Source organism: Bubalus bubalis, chromosome 12 (assembly GCF_019923935.1).
Source record: "Bubalus bubalis isolate 160015118507 breed Murrah chromosome 12, NDDB_SH_1, whole genome shotgun sequence".
In the NCBI taxonomy this organism is placed as follows: domain Eukaryota; kingdom Metazoa; phylum Chordata; class Mammalia; order Artiodactyla; family Bovidae; genus Bubalus; species Bubalus bubalis.
This window is the reverse complement of record NC_059168.1, coordinates 40,144,646-40,154,143: the sequence shown is the minus strand read 5'-3', so window position 1 is coordinate 40,154,143 and position 9,498 is coordinate 40,144,646. Positions and strand designations below refer to the sequence as shown.

General features: G+C 37.1%; 1 long non-coding RNA gene across 1 annotated transcript; it reads right to left on the bottom strand.

The window, feature by feature from the left end:
- Window positions 1-7,043: 7,043 nt before the first annotated feature.
- Window positions 7,044-9,195, bottom strand: LOC123328496. The gene is made up of 2 exons (XR_006543357.1): window positions 9,049-9,195; window positions 7,044-7,795 (listed from the first exon to the last, which is right to left on the bottom strand). It is a non-coding gene; the product is annotated as an uncharacterized LOC123328496 (long non-coding RNA).
- Between the last annotated feature and the right edge of the window lie 303 nt (window positions 9,196-9,498).

Genomic DNA, 9,498 nt, shown 5'->3' with positions numbered 1-9,498 from the left:
TGTATACTCAACTTCTCTTTTGTTTAATATGGTGTGTGTGTGTGTGTATCTACTGTAATCAGAAATTGAGAGGAATATAGTACTGTTACCCTTTGCCTATGCTGACAGCAAAGTGTTTTATAAATAACAAAGTATTTTTGAAATGTAAGATATTTTTCTATATTTTTTATCTTTATAATAGTGCTCAGAAAAACATGGATACAAGTTTACATGTAATGAGTGTTTTTCTTTGAGCTGTTAGTTGATGTGTGAGCAACACTAGCCAGTGATATTGGAGTGAATTTAATTTTAGATTTAGAGCTGTTTTCTGATGAAGTTTTTGATGATAAGTATAAAAAATTGCTGTGCCATTTTGAAAGGTAAATCTTGATGCACTTCTGCCTGTGATCTGGTCCTACATCTGGACCATATTTACCCTGTCTAATTCTCTTCTTTCAGCTCAGTATGACATACTCATTTTTAGTACAAGATAGGTCATGTTTATCTGTTGCACCGTCTATGGTCCAGTGATCTCTTTTGTAGTCTAAGGGGAGCTGCACAAAAACTGAACTGTGTCAAGGAGTCTGAGAGTGTTAAAGTTCACCAAGAAATAAAGATGAGGCTTTGCAGAAACAAGAGGGAGTTAAAATTAGTATGAATTGATTTCCTACCCCCTTTTCAGAAATTGTTCTCACATGTTGTGAGCCCCTTGGCCATTTATGTGATGCTCTGTGTTATGGCTGCGACATGACTATGCCAGAGGATGGCCAAGGTCAACAATGTGACCTATTTTTATTTTTTCTTAATAGGAAAAAGTTGCCATTCTTTTCCCACACTGGCAGAGTCTTTCTGTGTGTGTGGCTTTGCAGACTCCTTTTTGTGAAAATTTCACATCTTTTCCTTTGATTAAGCTTGTTAGATTTCAGACCTCCTTGAACTTTAAACTTCTCATTTCCAGCTTTTCCAGTCAGATGTTCTAAATCTAGTGATCTATTATACAGTATTATTAACTTATATATCCTTTGGCAGTTTTATAAATTATTGCAGAAATATTGTATTTTTCTTAAAATATTATAACAAACAGGGGATGATACTACTGTTTTAAGCTACTTTGTTTAAAATTGGATACTTTTATTACCAAATCTGAATTCTCTGAAAGAAATGAGAAGGTATTCCTTATGTGGATACTTCATACATCTCAACTTTCAGGTTTTCTTGGACTCGGAAGCTGGGCTACAAAGAAGTCTGAGTTGTTTGTGGATTAAATCAGTGACACTTATTTGGTTTAATCCTGAATCTACTTGAATGAATTACTCATATATTAAGGATACTATACACTCACTAAGTAAATAGCAACAAAACTTCTACTAAAACATGAAGTACTTAGTAGAAAATTCAGGTCATGTAATGGAATACAAAATACAAAACAAATAACAAAAAACAAAATATATAAAATCAAGATGAACATTTCTTTTCCAAAATGTACAATTAAGTTAATGTTCCAACTCACCTTTCGTGTATGAAAAAACCCAAGTGATGTCAGAATTGTATGTTAGGAAATATTGTGATACTTTCAGTCAAGAGGGCAGCCTTAAGTGATGTGAAATTCCACCCAATCACTTTCTGGATCCAAACACAGAAAGTGTTAGGAAAAATAATAATTGAAAAGTACATTTGAATGTGAACCCAAGAAATGGAAAACTTACCTGCCAGAAACAAAGACTGAAATCAGGTAGAATAGTGAGCTCTTACTGAAGTTGAATGTCTCATGGGGGAATCTCAGGACCTTGATGCCTGGGTTTTAATATCTACATGGACATGTGATGAGAAATTAAATCCAGGCAAATCAGGAGGCTGAAACTGAGCTAGAGAATTGCTATGTTCAGGAAACTGAAAATAGGAAAAAGTTATCTGGTGGCTTGGAAACAATAAGAAACCAGCATTTTCTAGTGCCATGGGTAGGAAAAATCTATATAACCCCAGTCTATGCTTTGAATAGCTCTGGGTCCAAATTCACAGTGATGGCATTAGGCAGTAGAACTACAGGTACAGTTACTAAGAAAAACATTGAGCCATTGCTGATGGCAAAATATCTCAAGAAGAAGAAACCATAAACTTGATGCATCTGAGATTCATCCATGTTGTTGCATGTATCAGGACAGGAGTTCATTCCGTTTTATTGCTAAATACTATTCCATTTTATGGAGATGTCATATTATTTTTTGTTCATTCTCTAGTTGAGGGACATATGAATTGTTTCCATATAATTGCTTAGCAATTGTGAATAAAAATGTTATAAATATTTACACATAGGTGTTGGTGTGAACATCCTTTCAGGCAAATACCTAAGGAATCTGACTGTTGTGTCATATTATAAGTAAATGTATGCTCCTGCTGCTGCTGCTGCTAAGTCAGTTCACTTCAGTTCAGTTCTGTTGCTCAGTCGTGTCTGACGCTTTGCAACCCCATGAATCCCAGGACGCCAGGCCTCCCTGTCCATCACCAACTCCCAGAGTTCACTCAGACTCATGTCCATCGAGTCAGTGATGCCATCCAGCCATCTTATCCTCTGTTGTCCCCTTCTCCTCCTGCCCCCAATCCCTCCCAGCATCAGAGTCTTTTCCAATGAGTCAACTCTTCGCATGAGGTGGCCAAAGGACTGGAGTTTCAGCTTTAGCATCATTCCCTCCAAGGAAATCCCAGGGCTGATCTCCTTCAGAATGGACTGGTTGGATCTCCTTGCAGTCCAAGGGACTCTCAAGAGTCTTCTCCAACACCACAGTTCAAAAGCATCAATTCTTCGGTGCTCAGCCTTCATCACAGTCCAACTCTCACATCCATACATGACCACAGGAAAAACCATAGCCTTGACTAGATGGACCTTTGTTGGCAAAGTAATGTCTCTGCTTTTGAATATGCTATCTAGGTTGTTCATAACTTTTCTTCCAAGGAGTAAGCGTCTTTTAATTTCATGGCTGCAGTCACCATCTGCAGTGATTTTGGAGCCCAAAAAAATAAAGTCTGACACTGTTTCCACTGTTTCCCCATCTATTTCCCATGAAGTGATGGGACCAGATGCCATGATGTTAGTTTTCTGAATGTTGAGCTTTAAGCCAACTTTTTCACTCTCCAGTTTCACTTTCATCAAGAGGCTTTTGAGTTCCTCTTCACTTTCTGCCATAAGGGTGGTGTTATCTGCATATCTGAGGTTATTGATATTTCTCCTGACAATCTTGATTCCAGCTTGCGCGTCTTCCAGCCCAGCATTTCTCATGATGTACTCTGCATATAAGTTAAGTAAGCAGGGTGACAATATACAGCCTTGACATACTCCTTTTCCTATTTGCATGTCCAACTTTGTGCAACCCCATAGATGGCAGGCTACCAAGTTCTCTGTCCCTGGGATTCTCCAGGCAAGAATACTGGAGTGGGTTGCCATTTCCTTCTCCAATGCATGCATTCAAGTGAAAAGTGAAAGTGAAGGTACTCAGTCATATCCAACTCTTCGAGACCCCATGGACTGCAGCCTACCAGGCTCTTCCGTCCATGGGATTTTCCAGGTAAGAGTACTAGAGTGGGTTACCATTGCCTTCTCCAAGTAAAATATAACTCTTCAAGAAACTTCCAAACATCTTCCAAAGAGGCTGTAATAATTTGCATTCCCACCACTAACAAATGAGGGATTCCACGTATTCTGAATCCTGACCTGTAATTTGTAATGTCAGCTCTGATCGTCAGTATGGTATTGAATAGGAGGGATGAAAGTAGAACATTCTCACTTAATTTCTGATCTTAGGAGGAAATCATTCATTGTTTCACTAGTACATATGATGTTAGCTGTAGATTTTTGGTAGTCATCCTTTATCAGATTAAGGAAATAGAAGGAAATTCTCTTTAATTCTGAGTTTGATGAGAGTTTTGTTGTTGTGTTGAATCACTTTGGATATTGAATTTTAATGATTCTTTTTCTGTATAATTGGGATATGAATGCATTTTTAAATTTTTTAGCTTACTGACATGATATTATAATGATTGATTTACAATACTTAACTAGACTTGCACTCTTGGGATAAGTCTTATTTGGTTATGATATTCTGTCCTTTTTTTACATTGCTAGATTTAATCTAATTCACTAGTATTCTGTTGAGGATAGTTGTATCTAGCTTCATGAAGAACAATACATTCCAAAAAAATTTTTGTAACCTATTTCTGTTACTTGTCTGGCCTTGTAAAATAAGTCAGTAAATGTTTCCTCCTTTCCCATATTATGGAAGAGTTTGCATAGAATTGACATTATTTATTTCTTAATTGCTTGGTAGAATTGGCCAGCATGGAGTTTCCTTGGTTAGAAGATCTATAACTATAAATGTAATGCCTTTAATAGACACAATAATTTTTCATTTTTCCATTTCTTCTTGAGTGACCTTTGGCAATTTATGTCTTTAAAACAATTTGTCTATGTTGTAAAATTTATGGAAGTGAAGTGAAAGTTGGTCAGTCATGTCTGACTCTTTGTGAGCCATGCATAATCCATAGAATTCTCTAGGCCAGAATATTGGAATGGGTAGCCTTTCCCTTCTCCAGAGTATCTTCCAAACCTAGGGATCTCACCCAGGTCTCCCACATTCCAGGTGGATTCTCTACCAGCTGAGCCACAAGAGAAGTAAAATTTATGGGAAGAGTTATTCATAGTATTTCCTTATTAATTTTGAATGTTTATAGTTGTTATAGCTGTGACCTTTAGATGAAATAGGTAATCTTAACAATCAGCCAAATAGAAATTCTGAATTTTTAGAAACCAGAAAGATAGCAATTAAAATTAAAAGGTTAAACAGAAAGTTAAATACAGGGGTAAAGAAACTTAGCTTATGAGAAGATATGAGAGAGGAGAAAAATCACTGTGAATATAAAAAGTGTAAATCAAATATGGGAGGTATGAAAGGGAAACAAGGAGGACAGAATGTTAAACTTGCATATATGTCTAGTAAGAATTCCAGAAAAGGAGAATAGATAGAACGGCAATATCCAATTAGTTAATATTCAATAATTCTCTAGAGGAGATAAAAGATGAGTCTTTGGGCTTTGAAACTCAATGAATCCTGAGGAGGAAAGATAAAAGCAAACTATATCCCTAGACACATTGATGTAAAATCTTAGCACATCAAAAAAAAAAAAAGAATCTTAGCACATCGAAGTAGTGAAAAATAAAATAATTTTTTCATCTTAGAATTTGTAACTCTGATCAATTGTCATCCAGGATTAAGTATGAAATAAAGACACCATCGTATAGTATCAGTGTATGTAATACACAGATGTTCTTGAAGAAAGAAGAATTACAAGAAGGAAATTGAGTCTAGAACAAAAACATCATGTATGAAGGCATTATAAGCAAAGAAATTTGTAACTACATTAACTTGTAAAAATCAAAGATTAATTTGAGGAATTATTTTAAAAAGAGAAGATAGCAATCACATGGACAATGGGAGGAAATGTATGGAGCTAAAATATTTTAAGTTTCTTCTATGGTTTAAGAGGTGGATAGAGTTGGCTCAGCTGGTAAAGAATCTGCTGCAATGCAGGAGACACAGGAAGCATAGATTAGATCCCTGGGTCAGGAAGATCCTCTGGAGGAGGAAATGGCAACCCACTCCAGTATTCTTGCCTGAAAAATCCCATGGAGAGAGGAGCCTGGTGGGCTATAGTCCATGGGGTCGCAAAGAGCTGGACATGACTAAGCATGAACATAGATATGTAGACTACTTAGGTCTCTAGTCGGAGAAGGCAATGGCACCCACTCCAGTACTCTTGCCTGGAAAATCCCATGGATGGAGGAGCCTGGTGGGCTGCAGTCCATGGGGTCGCTAAGAGTCGGACACGACTGAGCGACTTTACTTTCACTTTTCACTTTCATGCATTGGAGAAGGAAATGGCAACCCACTCCAGTGTTCTTGCCTGGAGAATCCTAGGGATGGGGGAGCCTGACGGGCTGCTGTCTATGGGGTTGCACAGAGTCGGACACAACTGAAGTGACTTAGCAGCAGCAGCAGCAGGTCTCTAGTATGCTTAGAATAAGTAGAGATTTTAGAAGAGGAGAAGATGATCACTAAGATAATAGAAATAGAAAGCAAACTTTTCAGACCAGGAAGGGAAATTAACAAATAAATAGAATTTGATAAATCTAATAGGAGGCACAGTATATTAGAAATGCTGGGCTGGAGGAAGTACAAGCTAGAATCAAGATTGCTGGGAGAAATATCAATAACCTCAGATATGCAGATGATACCACCCTTATGGCAGAAAGTGAAGAAGAACTAAAAAGCCTCTTGATCAAGGTGAAAGAGGAGAGTGAAAAACCTGGCTTAAAGCTCAACTTTCAGAAAACGAAGATCATGGCATCTGGTCCCATCACTTCATGGGAAATAGATGGGGAAACAGTGGAAACGGTGGCTGACTTTATTTTTCTGGGCTCCAAAATCACTGCGGATGGTGATTGCAGCCATGAAATTAAAAGACGCTTACTCCTTAGAAGGAAAGTTATGAACAACCTAGACAGCATATTAAACAGCAGAGACATTACTTTGCCAACAAAGGTCAGTCTAGTCAGGGCTATGGTTTTTCCAGTAGTCATGTATGGATGTGAGAGTTGGACTGTAAAGAAAACTGAGTGCCGAAGAATTGATGCTTTTGAACGGTGGTGTTGGAGAAGACTCTTGAGAGTCCCTTGGACTGCAAGGAGATCCAACCAGTCCATCCTAAAGGAGATCAGTCCTGGGTGTTCATTGGAGAGACTGATGCTGAAGCTGAAACTCCAATACTTTGGCCACCTGATGCGGAGAGCTGACTCATTTGAAAAGACTCTGATGCTGGGAGGGATTGGGGGCAGAGGAGAAGGGGACGACAGAGGATGAGATGGTTGGATGGCACCATTGACACAATGGACATGTGTTTGGGTGGACTCCAGGAATTGGTGATGGACAGGGAGGCCTGGTGCTGCGGTCCATGGGGCTGCAAAGAGTCGGACATGACTGAGCGACCGAACGGAACTGAATAGGAGGCAGGAAGGAAAAAAATAAGTTGGATTTAATAAAATATATGGTAAATAAAAATAAAGTTACATATGAATGAACATATATATCAGCAATAACATTAAATGCTAATAAAATAAACTTCACTATTAAAAGAGAAATGTATTTTGATGGTATAAAAAATTCTTAAAGATAAAGGTATATTGGCAAGTATTAAAAGAAAGATGTTATAATTTTAAATTGGGAAATCTGTATTTGAAGGAAAGTGTTAATGGGTGTATCAAGTACTGTATTTGCCTCTTGTTTCTTAGCTCCAAATCTCTCTTGTGTACCTTGCTCTGTGATGCTGGTACTGGGATTCAGCAGAGTAGTTAAATTTCCCAGATGCTTCTCCAGTTGGTTTCCATTAAGTTCTGTCAATAGGTGGCACTAGCGAGAGTGAAAAGGATAAGGGACTTCCTCTTTCACTGTTGCTCCATCAGTGTCAGCTTCGGTTTCCAGCTTCTCTGGGCACTCCCAGAACCAGTCTTGTCCTGTCTCTTTATTGGCAGTCTGAGCACCATTTCTGCAGGGCAGCTTCTCTGAGCTTATACGTTCTAGGAAGTTCTTTCCTTCCGAGAAAATAACTGCTTCTCAAAGTTATTATTTCTGAGTTACCTCCAATTCTTTCAACCCTCCAACATTTATACAACAACTTCTCTGTAGAGTGTGGTTTTTCCTTCCTGGTGGAATGCTGACTAGATAGATCAGGATAGAATAGAATTGAAGAGACTGATGCAGTGATTGTCTACCTGAAAGATATAGGTCAATATCCTGTATTTAGTTAACAAAACTATCTGAAGATACATAAAGCAAAGGCCTATGTAATTATGAGATAAAATGCAAAAACCCACAATTGTGAAAAGACTGTAAACTTTTTATGCTGAAGTAATTTTAGATTTTAAAAAAGTTTCAAAAATATTTCACAAAGTTCCCATATACTCTGTTTCTCCTCAAATGTTTATGCATTACCTAACAGTACAGTGATCAAATTGGTAATTAGCAGTGATAAATACCATTAACTATTATATAGATTTTATTCAAATTTTTTCAGTTACCCCACTAATGTCCATTTTCTGGTACAGGACCCAATCACAGATCCCATGGTACGTTTAGTTTTCTGGCTTGGTCTCCTCCAGCCTGAGACAGTTCTTCAGTTTTATTTGTCTTTCGTTACCTTGAGATTTTTGAAGACTGCTGATTAATTATATATAGAATATCTCTCAGTTTGGGCTTGTCTGATGTTTTCTCACAATAAGATTAAGGTTATAGATTTTTGCAAGAACACTATAGAGACGATCTTGTTTTCTCAGTGTTTCATATCAGGAGATCTATGATGTGTTTAATAACAAGTGATTTAGACTTCGAAAAGTTGGTTAAGATAATGTCTGTCAAATTCTCCACTGTTACAGAAGATATTTTTGACACTCCTAAGAAACTGATAACAGAAATCTAAAAAAAAAAAATTAGGTATAGAAGAATTTTAGAATACTAAAAGTTCAATCTGGTAGGTAGTGCACCCTAAAAAGTATATTTTATTCAAATGCACATTAAAATGTACAAAATTGGCATTATATTGGGCTTCCCAGGTGGCTCAGTGGTAAAAAATCTGCCTGCCAATGCAGGAGCCACATGAGATGTGGGTTTGATCCCTGGGTCTGGAAGATCCTCTGGAGTCGCAAATGACAACCCACTGTGGGACTCTTGTCTGGAAAATTCCATGGACAGAGGAGCCTGGTGGGCTGAAGTCCATGTGGTTGCAAAGAGTCAGACATGACTGAGTGAGTACATTATATTCAAATGCACATTAAAATGTACAAATATTGGCAATATATTAGGCTACGAATAAGTTTTAATAACTTCCAAAGACATGATACCATATGAATGACATGGCATAATCTTAATGTAATGTAGTTATGATATAAAGAGATATTCAAAAGCATATGATTGAAAACAAACAAAAACTATAAATATTTTATAAGCTAAATAACTTATTATAATTTACCTTATATAATATAGGGCTTTCCTGTTGGCTTAAATGGTAAAGAATCTGCTTGCAATGTGGGAGACCCAGGTTTGATCCTTGGTTAGGAAGATCCCCTGAAGAAGGGAATGGCAACCCACTCCATTATTCTTGCCTGGAGAATTTCATGGACAGAAGAACCTAACAAGCTACAGTTCATGGGGAAGCAAAGAGTCAGATGTGACTGAGCAACTAGCAAACTTATACAATATTTAAATGCAAACAACAATAGAAGCACTCTATATTAATATTTATTTGAAATACCTAGAGGGTAATTTATATTGAATATATATTATAGAAAGTAAGGAAGATTGAAAATCTGAGTACTGTTTAAGAAGCTAGACCACAGTTAAATTTTCCTTCTCCCCAAATAAAGAGTAAAAATAATAATAAATTGATAATACAGAAAATAAACATAAATTAATAAGAATA